General features: G+C 40.9%; 1 protein-coding gene across 1 annotated transcript in view; it reads right to left on the reverse strand.

Moving 5' to 3' along the window:
• LOC126336656 (dual 3',5'-cyclic-AMP and -GMP phosphodiesterase 11-like) overlaps window positions 1-13237 on the reverse strand; it is a 2376149-nt gene that overhangs the window by 2043187 nt on the left and 319725 nt on the right. The window lies entirely within an intron of this gene.

Below are 13237 nucleotides of genomic sequence, written 5' to 3' on the forward strand. Positions count from 1 at the left end.
AAACCCAGACACGTCTGTGTGGTAGCCTCCAGTACCCTGGTCAGCTTGTGTTGGCTCTGTGAGCTTAGTTGTGATGGAATCTCCAGGAACTCGAAACTCCAGCCGAAATTACGCAAGATCCTTTTGGATTTCACCATCGAAACCACAAGACAAAACAATAATCATGACAGAACAATAGGAAAGGATCCGCTACCCTGGGCCGCAGTCAGTAAGACTGGGTAATTAACCTGATTATAGGATTCCGGAGGATCAGGCATGTCATAAGGGGAAGAGTCGGAGCTTCTCAAATCCCTCAAAACTAAGAAAATATTTTACAAGGGAAGGGTTTGATGCACATGAGTAGGAAGACCAAACCTGAGATGTTCGGATACAGTATTACTGGTGTCCAGCTTGACACAGTCAAGTCGTTTAAACATCTGGGTGTAACGTTGCACTGCGATATAAGGTGGAACGAGCATGTGAAAACTGTGATAGGGAAGGCAAATGGTCGACTTCGGTTTGTTGAGAGAAATTTAGGAAAGAGTGGTTCACCTGTAAAGGAGACCGCTTATAGGACACTGGTGCGACCTACTCTTGAATATTGCTCGAGTGTTTGGGATCAGTACCAGGCCGGATTGGAGGAAGACATCGAAGCAATTCAGACGGGGGATGCTAGAGTTGATACCGGTAGATTCGAACAAAAGGTGTTACGGGGATGCTCTGGGAAATCATATGGGAATCCCTGGAGGGAAGGCGACGCTCTTTCCGAGAAACACTGCTGAGAAGATTTAGAGAATCAACATTTGAAGCTGACTGCCAAACGAGTCTACTGCCGCTAACATACATCGCCAAGGACCACGAAGATACGATACGAGAAATCAGGGCCCATACCGGGGCAAACAGGCAGTCATTTTCCCGTCGCTCTCTTTGTAAGTGGAACAGGAAGGGAAATGACAAGTAGTAGTACAGGGTACCCTCCGCCATGCACCTTACGATGACTTGGGGAGTATCTATGTCGATGTTTGATGTGAACACTACTGACACTAGGTAAATTGGAACACCTAACAAACACCACGGATAAATTCAATATCAAAATTCTGGCAACACAGGTAACACCAGTCTCAGATGAGAACCACTTTGGCTTGGAAACCTACAGAATATACGTGGGGAAACTAGCTGTAACTATTCCAGGAAGAAATCTAAAAACCTTCGGAACAGCAATTCTAGTACACACATCGGTACTGGACTCTGTAATAAATTTCGCTACCAAATTCTAGTACACACATCGATACTGGACTCTGTAATAAATTTCGCTACCAAATCAGAAAACAGTTGCGATACGATCTGGAAACAAAGCCTATACACTAATCAGTGCACATGCTCCCACAAAAAAAAAACTATAACAAGGAACACCCACAGGTGATAGAACATTTCTGGAAAGATGTGGAATAAACCACCAACAAAACTCCCTCAAAGCACGTGAAAGTTTTACAAGCAGATTTTAACGCCCAGTCAGGCGGGGAAAGGAAATTAAAAGACACAGCAGAACAACACACTGGTTACAAGCGGACAAACAAGAAGGGAGAGAATCTGATAAACTTTTGCAGGGATTCCGACCTCAAATTCGTGTCTAGCAATTCCAGAAACCACACAAGAAACTAAGAACTTGGAAACCCTCAACGATGCCCTAGGGGAATTTCAGATTGCCCAAGTTGCGACATCCGTGAAAAACGTCATAGAATCTATGAACGTGAGAACAACGAAAGGATTTTTTTGAATCCGAACACCACCTGCTCCAAATTAAAGCGAAATGTGTGCCTAACAGACAAATTAAGAGGACGAACAGAAATTTCCAAACCGACCAACAGTCCCTACCACTAAACAAGATAAAAATAACAGAAAAAATTTAAGAAAATGGACAGTAACGACGGGAGAGAGCTGTCAGAAAAAATTAAATAACTCAGAAAATTAGGGCTGCCACTGAGAAAAAGGCAACACAGATGGTGGAACACGACATGTCACAGAGCCATACAATGCAAGCCTGGAAAAAGTAACAGTCAAAGAACATGCGAGAAATGGGAAGAATTCAAGAAGATACCCAAGACCGCTTCGAAAATAGTCAGTAGAGATAAAAGAGATTACGAACACAACAGATTGATACAGATAGAAGAGGGCTTCAACAAAAACAGCATACGAAACATTTGCAGAACATTAAGGGAACATATGACAGGATACCAAACACCGACCTAATGCTTCAGAAGACAAGACGGAACACTGGAGAAAAACCTGAAAAAGAATTGTGAAATACTAGCACAATACTTTCACACACTACTAAACTGTGATAAACCGATGCAGATCGTACAGTTCGAGAAGTGGACAAACAACAACGGACAGAACCTGATAAGCTTCTGCAGGGATTTCGACCTCAAAATCGTGTCTACCCAATTCCAGAAACCACACAAGAAACTACAAACTTGGAAATCCCCCAACAACGCTCTAGGATATTTCAAACCCTTAACAGATGAGGAGATCGTGAAAATAATGAAAGCCCCTGGAGAAAATGGACTCATTGCAGAAATCTGGAAATTAGACCACGAACACACCACAGCCAAAATACACCGAATCATCAAAAATGTTTGGGAAACAGAAAAGATACCAGAAGAACGGAAGTCAGCAATAATACACCCACTCCACAAGGAAGGAGGCAAAACAGATCCTAATAACTACAGAGGAATTTCGCCACTGCCTGTGACATTCAGAATTCTATCAACAGCCCTGTTAAAATGGCTCAAATGGGTACACAGGGGGATAATAAGGAGGGTTCAGAAATGGAAGATCACGTAGTGAATAGATCTGATGCCTCAGGAGAATATTAACAACAACAAAGGTCAGGAACGCTACAATAAGAAGACCTACGACTCCATAGATGGAAAAACACTTCTACACACTGGAAGAAATGAAGGTGGATAACAAACCAGAAAGCTAATCCATGAAACAATAACAAATAGAACATCCAAAGTGAAGTTTATGGTAGAGATCCCGGGACCATTCGAAATCAAGAAAAGGGTGATGCAAGGGGTTGGCCTGTCGCCCATTCTATTTAACTTGGTTTTGGAGAAAATAATCAAATGGTTCAAATGGCTCTGAGCACTATGGGACTTAACTGCTGAGGTCATCAGTCCCCTAGAAGTCATAACTACTCTAACCTAACTAACCTAAGGATATCACACACATCCATGCCCGAGGCAGGATTCGAACCTGCGACCGTAGCGATCGCGCGGTTCCAGACTGTAGCGCCTAGAAAATGATCAGGATGTAGGACAAAAAAGTCAATAGGGTAAAGGTGGGGTGACACGAGGATAGAACCGTCGCCGGCCGAAGTGGCGGAGCGGTTCTAGGCGCTACAGTCTGGAACCGCGCGACCGCTACGGTCGCAGGTTCGAATCCTGCCTCGGGCATGGATGTGGGTGATGTCCTTAGGTTAGTTAGGTTTAAGTATTTCTAAGTTATAGGGGAATGATGGCCTCAGAAATTAAGCTCCATAGTGCTCAGAGCCATTTGAACCATTTTTGATAGAACCGTCATCATAAAATGTCTGGCCTTTGCCAATGATACAGCCGTCATAACATATAACAGAAAAGCAGGCAAGGAAGCTCTAGAGACACTACACGAAATCTCAGCCAAAACAGGACTATAAATCTCATTTGAAAATACGTAGTGCATGGACTCAAAATCCATAGACACCCACCCACTGGTATCAAAATATGGAAAGATAACACAAGTACAAAGTTACAAGTACTACCGGGAGAGATATGCAGAAAACAGGACTGAAACCAATATCCAACGAAGAAAAGATCACAAAACCACAAAAAGCATACAAACTTAAATGGAAACATTACAACAAACGCAATAGACACTACAGTACAATAGGCTTACCAGAGGCCTTCTATGCCTCAGAAATAACAGTAATCAAGAGAAGAACGAAAATCAAGGAGATGGGAAAACAAGAGAGGGAAATACTGATAAAGCTCTATGGGCCAGTTCAAAAAGAGGGAATCTCGATACAGCGACCGACACAAGAACGGTACAAGCGGACAGAGACGATTACAAACAACACCAGGAAAAGAAGGGAAGGTTCTACGGACACATACATAGGATGAATGAAAACAGACTGACCAAGAAAACTTTTAAAATAGTGGCAACTTACAGTGAAAACTAAGTAGCTAAAGGAAACCACAAAGGACCTCAAGAAACTAAACGTCTCCACGTAAGGCATGGCAGACAGGGAAACATACAGAGAAACAAAAATCAGAAAACAGACGTTTCAGTAAACACCCAACGAAAACAGGTAAGAAGTGAACAGAAGATATAGAGAAGAAATACAATTAATGCAAATATGTTTTTGAGAAGATAAAAGAAAGAAGCAGAAAAAAGTCATAAAAATTGGATGTCTTCTAGCGCTTTCCTTAAGGCGAATTAACGCTAATAATAATAATAATAATAATATGAAATAGCACATCCAGTGTTGGCACAGGGGAGTGACATTTGCAATCCTGTTTCACTGTAAGAGAAAACAACTGTAGTCCTGCTCTGCAATAAGTCTTTATTAAGTACATGACTGAAAATGCACGGTATACAAAAATAAATCAAAAGTAAAATTAATGATAAAAATATCTTTACACACTTACCTTGAGTTACAGGTACTTTTCTTGTTTTGGCATCAGTAAACACTTATATGACATCGTTGAAATCCAAACATTCAGCTACGTCTAATTTAGTCGATGATGTTGCCAACCCACTCAGCTGTGCCTGGCCCATTGTTGACCCCAGGTTCGTTTTAATTAGTTTAAGATTCGAAAAATTGCTGCTATCACTGGTTCTGTTAGTCCGTTGATGACAAATTGTCGCACAGTTTGGAACAACTGTCACTTACAACGTCTGTTAACATGTCTTCAATTTTACTAATGTCGTATAAAAACTGAAAAAGCTCAATGTTGAAATCTCCCACTGAGTCCACATTTTATAACATCCAGTTCTTTAAAATAAATATCTACTTTTTAATGCATATGTGGATCTTCAATTTTTTCACTCTCTCCCTCATACTGGAAATGTCTCTTATTCAATCTCTTTCGTATCTGCATTGTTGCCACCTATCGAGTTTTCGGCGTGGAGTTTGGTTACCAGTTCATAGCGTGTAGTAGGTAATCTTGAAATTAGGAATCCTTTAGGTAGTTTGCGAAATATCCTGTTGTCTTTTCGAGCAAGTCAACAACTTTCGATATATCAGTGGTAATACTGTGCTCTCTGTGTTTTTGCTGACAACAGTAATGTAGTGCACTATATCATAACATATGATCACTGAGCAAAGGAACGTAAAGCGACGGATAAGGTTTGCCAAACTACAAGCCTAATGTGCAATCATCCTGACCGTATATTGGTTGTCAAAAATGGTTCTGAGCACTCTGGGACTTAACATCGATGGTCATCAGTCCCCTAGAACTTAGAACTACTTAAACCTAACTAACCTAAGGACAGTACACAACACCCAGCCATCACGAGGCAGAGAAAATCCCTGACCCCGCCGGGAACCGAACCCGGGAACCCGGGCGTGGGAAGCGAGAACGCTATCGCACGACCACGAGATGCGGGCAATTGGTTGTCACCTATTTCAAACACAGCGTCATAGTTCTCTTCTATGTCATACTTAAGAGAGGCGACTGTAGTGATCCTACTCTCTCATCTTGTTGTGCTCACAGGTTTCAACGTTAGAGCAGATATATCACCATTCAAGACTGTCCAGCGTAGCATAGACGCAGAAAAGAAATTATAAACTTTCCTCTCCAAACGCAAACTCCTTAGTCTGATGCCTTTGAGACAGCGTTCTATTGCTGATGGCTTCAACACCGAGAAAGAAATGGAAATGAGGGAAAACTTAAAATAAGTCACATACAAACCAGAAAAAATTAATTTAGAGGTGAATGGTAAGAAGAATAACACTGCAAATAATATTAATGGAAGATCCAGATGAGACGGAATTGTGGGGGATGAGTCATGCATCTTACCACGTGTAAACGCCCCTCTTATCACAATATGCAGAAGGCTATGGCCTGTGACGCACATTGCATTCCTTACTTAGTCTTTATTTGTTTTTACAACTGTTTCCCCTCAGAGATATTGGTATGGGTGTTTAAGACTGTTAGGAATTGTTAGGCCACCATAGGCTAACATTTATCTTTATTTCTGTATTACAAAGTTTTGCACCTCCGTAGGAGCTTTCAAGCTGACGTAGGTACATTTTAAGTGTTGTGCAGGCGCATGTTAGAAACTGAGGTGGCAACACTGCCATTAGAAAGCTTTGCTATTTTGAATGACGCACCCATGGTGACGAAGCTCAGTGCTCCATTTTTCACCTGTTTCATAGTATCGTAGATGAAGATACTAGACTGTGTGTTTTCAACTTGTTCTCACACTTCTTTATTTACGCAAAACATTTATTGTCTTGTTTAATTCATGCTTTTGGGGCCACATTAAAATTTAAGATTTTGCTGCCCACAAAATCCTGGTACGGTTTTCGCCTTCCCCGACCCCCTAGAGACGACCGAGTGAGTAGTCACACGCCTGATTACAGTTTCACAATACACCTAAAGATGGTCTGTTGATGAAAAACTGGTTTTGTAATCAAAATTGAGTAGTACAGCCGTGAGCAACATCGTTATTCTAACGCGGTGTGTTATTGTTTCATCTTCTCAACACTTAATTTTGTAAAAATATGAATAATTTCATGTGACGAGCGACTTTGTTCGCAAGACAACCAAAAGCATATCACATGCCAAAGATGGAATGGACATCGTCAAAACTCATTAGACATAGTTATCTTCCATGTGGAATTATTGACCGAATGGAGAGGTCAAAGGTTCTTACTTGAAAGGGAAAACCTGACATATAGTTTCCATATATTTCCTTTTTTTTCACTCCAAATATGACAAACAAAATTCAGAACCTTCCGTACTTATCAGTCCAAATTTTCATGGAAATTTAAGTCATTCTTCAACAACAGATAAAACTGAACCGAAGTATGCCGACACAATACGTAGCCACGAGGTCACAGCCGCGTAAACATTGATCAGTTCTTGAGAATGGAATCAAATTACGCTCGTAATTGTGTAATAAACGGTGCAATGCTTTTACAATCCCAGCAATGTCACGATGTCCCTCTCAATATACACTACTTGATATTTTTAGCCGACATGAATAGTCAAAATTTTCTATTAACGTTACTTTCATCTGAACAAATCACAAATTTCACTTCTAGCTTCGTTCCAACCAACAATCTCGTTACTTCATAAGGGATATAACATTCGCTCACAAGAATTTGTATATTAATTTGAGTGTTCATTGTTTCACTAAACTCTGCTTGTACAAAAGTGATGCATTTTCACGGAAATACGATGTTTTATTACTAACGTTAACAATACATGGCTTTCTGTGTGCTTACGTGTATTACTTCTAGACTTTATTAACTTCATTTACTGAAGAGTACAAATGAAAGAAAAGTTACACAGCTATTTTAGAAAATTGAAAACAACCGATCTATATCACTAACCGTTTCATTGTTCAAGTTACCAGATGCAGGGTGCTTTATCTAACGGTTTGCGGGGTAAACAAAAATAGGATTTGCATTATTTCGAGTAGTTATTGACCGAATTTAAAACATGAAAATGCTGTCAGAATCTACTCTTAAAGATGTGTAGCCTTAGGTTAAAATTTAACACAATAAGACAAGTATTACAGTTGGAAACTGTATAAATATCTTGCAGTGTAACTCACGGCACACAAATTACACAGATCATATTAACCCATTATTTGAGAGTGAGGGCACTTAGCGACTTTCAACAAACTTTACGCATAATGTCAAGAATTTCTCTAGCTGACATCCGTCCACAAAATGATGAAAGGAAAGAAGTTTATTGTTTACTGCATTTCGCAGTTACACAGACAAACTTCAGCATGTCATTTTAATGCATTACTTCCTTTCTACTGGCTCTTTTCACAACAGTCTGCAGATAGTATCTACACATACAGGCAGATTGTACCTGCAAAATTATATCACTGTACGACATAAGTTCAGAAGATGTGACGTCATAAACATTTAGATGCGTAAAAAACTAGCTTTTGCTCAAAATGGCACACAAATTATCTAGACTATATTCTTCCACTGTTTCACGATGAGAGCACACAGATACTTCCAACGAACTTCAACCGTAATTTCAAGCTTTTCCAAAACATTTTACGTTTACATGCTTAAATTCAACTTAATTCATTTGTAAAGTAATCAGACATTTGAAATTGTTTTAAACATGGAAATTCGATTCATGAAAGAATCAGGGCTTTACTAGTGCAATAATAAAATGTAATAGGGAACAGGAAATTTTATACCCACTGAATTATTCATTTACTGATCCTCAGGCTTACCAGAGATTCATAAGAGATTGAGTAAGTCACAAGGGAACACGCTAGTCTCGATCACCAACGCAATTCTCTCTCTCTCTCTCTCTCTCTCTCTCTCTCTCTCTCTCTCTCTCTATCTATCTATCTATCTATCTGTCTGTCTACCTTTCTCATGCACACACCCAAAAATCGTAATCCCTGTCTCAAGTGACAAGGCAATTCACATTTCATTATTTAATTTGCTGTAAGATTGATAGGATTCAGCCTACCAACTCTACACTTCAACGAATAACAGGAATGTCGGAGACCATCATTTGAACCCTGCACTGGTTTGATGAGCATCAAATAACACGTCATCCCTCGCGTCGACAAAAGGAGAGGTGAACGTTACTGATCCATTACGGTCTGTCTGTACTGGCAACAAAATTTATGTCCGAATGCCGTTGAATAGTGTTCGTGACTTGTGTCCACCAACACCGCGGAACATTCAGGCTAGTTTAGAAATCAGATATGACGTTACACCGCATTAAGTAGGTTTTGTTATAACTTTGTCCTACTCCTGTTGTAATCATGGAGTAATAAACTTGCATAATCGTACTTTCCTCATAAAAACATTTTGCAAAACATTGTTAGATTCGAAGATGCGCAAAAAGGAGTTCAGATATACTCTACAGTCAGACTGTAGTGATCAAATGATGCGCAGGCACGCGCTAAAAACGCAGATCAAAAACTACCAAGTAACTGGATTCATGCTGAAAATAAATTGCCAGAGCGAGACGGAATTACAAATATGGTTCTGAAGAAGTAATCGAAACTGGAACCACCTTCAGACGTGACATGACGTGCGCTACAATGCTACTTTGTAGGGGGAAGTCAACTGGAAAAAAAGAAGGTTCAGATGGCTCTGAGCACTATGGGACTTAACTTCTGAGGTCATCAGTCCCCTAGAACTTAGAACTACTTAAACCTAACTAACCTAAGGACATCACACACATCCATGCCCAAGGCAGCATTCGAAGCTGCGTCCGTAGCGGCCGGGTGGTTCCAGACTGAAGCGCATAGAACCGATCGGCCACTGCGGCTGGCGCAGTAAAATAAAAACGGGATTGATGGAAAAGAAGCAAGCATACTGTTTATTATTTCAAAAGCAATCGCCACAACTGTTAATATTCCGGCTGTTCGAAATTTCCGAATTAATTTTTTTTTGTTTTAAGACCAACAATGGTATCGGGGCCACACACTCTTTATATTTGTAGGCTTCCATAGTGCCCATTTTTTTCGCCACTGCGAAAACAACCAGTTACTGGCTAGTTGTTGAGTAGTGAACACGTTTAAGTGGTAATCGTTGGATTTTGTGCCGTGGGCAAAGTGACAGAAAGAGTGGGAAAAAGTTACTGAATCAAAATTTGTGTCTGGCCTGACGATTCTCAAACTGAGATTCGGGTCGAACCAACGGGTACCACACATATAAAGGACTGATACAACCACTTCAAAGATGGCTGCTCATCAGTGAAGAGCCGAGCACGTTCATCTAGGCCCTCAACATCTGCAATTATATGATTATTGATCACGTAAGCACCCTGTGATGCAGGATGGACGAATCACAATCAGAGAACAATCAGACAAGGTTAAAATTAGTATTTGACGCATTCACTCGATTTTAACCCAACGATTGATCCTCAGGAGTATCTCAGCTAAATATGTGCCGAAGTTTCTAGCAACTGAACACAAGCAACTTCTTTCGGATATCGAACGGGACATACTCCGGACAATAATCCCAACTTTCTTAACATGGTGATCACTGGTGATGAGTCCTAGGTTTATGGCTACAACCCAGAAACAAAGTTCTAGTCTTCGCAATGGAAGCATCCATAATCTCCTAGACTCAGGAAAGCGAGGCGGGTCCGCAGCAAAGTGAAAGCCGCTCTGCCCATCTTTTTTCACTCCACAAGCGCTTTTCATCACGACTAGGCTCCAGAAGGCACTAGTGTCGACAGAGAGTACTACCACGAGCTTCTGCGCTGTCTCCGTAAAGCAGTGGGACACTGAAGACCGGACTTGTCGTCAGCAGACAGTTGGCATCTTCACCACGATAACACCGCTTTTACGACCAAACACGACACAGCTGCAGTTTGTCAGGCTCACTGTTACCCTGACGTAGCACCGAGTGGCTTTCGTTTCTTCCCTAAAAAGAAGACAATGAAACGGACCATATTTCAGAAGAGTGAAGACATTATGCAGAACTCGACGGAAGCTTGCGCACCAGAATAAAACAAGCTTTCCATTGATGCTTCCAGCATTGATGGCAGCGTTGGGAAGGGTGTGTAAATGCCGAAATAGAATAATTTGAATGTGACTAGTTGCAAACAAACAAATTTTTAAAAATAAAAGTCATATACTTTTGAACACTTCTTACACTGGGAAACAGAAAAGTCACTGTCTTTACGGAAAAATGTATGCGGTTGCCTATGGAACGATGGTTGTACCCAGGCGTGCATATCCTCTTCCAAAGCAGACCGACGACCACGAATATGTTTCTTCAGAGGTCAAAAAATATGGAAATTGCATGGGGAGAGATCAGGACTGTATGGAGGACGTGTAGCCCAGTTAAACTTCGGCAGTGTAGTCGAAACGACGTTGGAAACATGTGAGCGGGCAGTTATGGCAATTACTTTTGAAATAATAAATAGTTCACTTAATTTTTGCATCTGTCGCGTTTCATCTGACTGCCCATTACAGTAATGTTGAACAAGAATTGAGATTTTATATAGGTAAGTCATGGTGGTTGTTGTGCTGTGTTGGGTTTCTGCCCAACAACTTCTGCGTTACATACAGGCGACAAGTCGATGATTAGAAAACTGGTTCTAGGTGAAGGTAACAGCTTAACAAAAAACTACGCATAAATTTATGGGTGAGGTAAAAAGCGGCTGTTTATGACTGGTTTGCCATGTGCTCGTAAATATGAGAGACATAAGACCATAAGTCTATCACAGAAAGGTATCAACGTACGAAAGAGAGGCATTGTGTAATCTTTGTGTGGAAGCAGAGGTAGACTATAACATGAACCTGTTTTTCTCATGGGAAACAATGTCTTACAAAATACGAACAGATGATCAGTCAGCTAGAACAGGATCAGAAGCTAGATTAATAGACCACAACTAAACGATTTCGTGTACGAAGAGAAACTGTACTGCGAGGGTATATCCAGTTCGAAATTATGCAGTATGTTGAAAACGGAATGGAGCGACATGACTCATACTATCACGATTTAGATCAAGAAAGTAATTGCGGAGGAGTTCGATGTCAAGTGTAATACTGAGAGGCGTCTCTTTGTTACAGAAAGCACGACGAAACTTTTACGGAAGATACGAGACACGAAAGTCATGATGGGGGTATTTCGTGTCCGCGCTGCGCTGTACTTCGCAGCTCTGAAACTTTTACCTTACCTAACGAGAAACTAGCGGTGTAATACCTGTGCAAACAAAGTTCGCGGGAAGCGTGAAGTAACGCAAGAAGGGGAAAATGATGAAAGAAATGGCGTGACAGAAACGAAACCCTACAAGAGATACGTAGCACGTAAAGTATGACGGAATCTCTGGAGACTACGTTGTTAATGGCAACTCGTGGTTTCTTTTCTCGGTTTTACTAGACCGAAAACGTTCTATTAGACGCTGGGGTGGCTAGTCTGTTGCAAAAAGAGGAAGAAGGTTTCTGTGACAGTAAGATTAATGGCATGCTCAAAAGACAAGGTTTTATTGTATTCCAGCTTTATGTGTGGTTATCGGAGTGTAGGTAAGGAACAACAGTCAGAACAACTTTTCTTTTTTTTTGTGGATCATCGGTCTCCTGGCTGGTTTGATGCGGGATGCCACGATCTCTTCATCTCAAAGTTGCATTTGTACGAGTACTGTCACTCACTTCCTGGAGATAATCCAGTTTCTGTCATCCCCTGCAGTTTTTGCCTTCTGGGACCTCCCCTAGTACTACCGATGTTACTCCCTGACGTCTTAACAAATTTTGTGTAATACTGTCCCATTCTCACGCTAATGTTCCTGAAATATACTTTTCCTCGCACATTTGCGGAAAACCTCCTCATTTCTTATCATTACACTCGATTTTTTCAGCACCTTGTGCAACAAGACACCTCAAACGCTTCGATTTCTCAATTATTTGTTAATTACATTCCAATAGCTGTCTTTTCTTACAACTTTTACCATCTAAGGTTCTCTCAATCACCATGGAAGTTATTTCTTGATGTCTTAACATATGTTCTTCATCTTATTGAAATGTTTACCACACGTCCCCCTCCCTCTTCGATTCTGCGGAGAACCTCCACATTTCTTATTTTCTCAGTTAGTTTAACTTTCAACATCCTTCTACAGCACCACATCTCAAACGTTTCGATTCTCTTCTTGAGCGAGAATGTAACGCACTTCATGTAAATAGAAATAATAACCCCGTGTCGTATGATTATACGATTGTCGACTATTGCTAGAAGCAGTTACAACCATCAAACACCTGCAAGTATGCGTCTCGATTAATAAACTAACTGCAGGGAAGTAACACGCCCGACCGAGATTCATTTCATGAATCCGTAAGAAGTAGAGCCCACCCACGAAACAGGTAGCGTGGAAAGCTCTCCTTAGACCAATTATTAAGTATTGCCCGTCAGCTTCGGACCCATACCACATTTGACTGATAGAGCGAACAGCGAAGATCCAAAAAAGAGCAATGCGTTTCGCCACAGGTTCGTTCAGTATGCACGGGTCCTCCTCGATAGCTGAATGCTGGCAATTTAGCTCAGCGTGTT

The sequence above is a fragment of the Schistocerca gregaria genome, chromosome 2 (assembly GCF_023897955.1).
Source record: "Schistocerca gregaria isolate iqSchGreg1 chromosome 2, iqSchGreg1.2, whole genome shotgun sequence".
NCBI lineage: Eukaryota > Metazoa > Arthropoda > Insecta > Orthoptera > Acrididae > Schistocerca > Schistocerca gregaria.